The sequence below is a fragment of the Triticum dicoccoides genome, chromosome 7A, assembly GCF_002162155.2.
Source record: "Triticum dicoccoides isolate Atlit2015 ecotype Zavitan chromosome 7A, WEW_v2.0, whole genome shotgun sequence".
Classification (NCBI taxonomy): Eukaryota; Viridiplantae; Streptophyta; class Magnoliopsida; order Poales; family Poaceae; genus Triticum; species Triticum dicoccoides.
The window spans coordinates 170,547,842-170,548,329 of record NC_041392.1 but is presented as its reverse complement, the minus strand read 5'-3'; positions in this window follow the sequence as shown (position 1 = coordinate 170,548,329).

The window sequence follows — 488 nt, the reverse complement described above, 5'->3', positions numbered from 1 at the left end:
CATTTATATTCAGCCAAACACATGAATTGAATGGTTCAATCCCAAAAAATTTGAACGGTCCCAACCCATTCATACGATACCTTCAACCAAACGCATCCTTAGACGTCGCTACCACGAGCGTACCTGGCGTGGGAGTAAACACGACCAAGCCACGCTCGTGGGCTCGCGCTCCCGCTCCCACGACCGAAAAAAACACCCGCTCCCGCTCCCGTTCCTCTCCGGCCGCCTCCCGAAGGTCGCCGTCGCCCCTCTCCGGCCGCCGTCCAAGGTCGCCGTCGCGTCTCCTCTCCGGCCGCTGCCCAAGGTAACCATTTTCCCTTCCTCGCGAGCGGGAGCAGAGGGGCGGCGGCCGCACGCCCTGCAGCCCGATCTGGCGGCGGCGGGGCGGCGTGGGGCGGCGGGGCAGCGTGGGGCTGGGCGGCGGAGCTGTGGTGGGGGAGGGGGGAGATGCAGGGGCGGCGGGGCAGCGTGGGGGCTGGGCGGCGGAG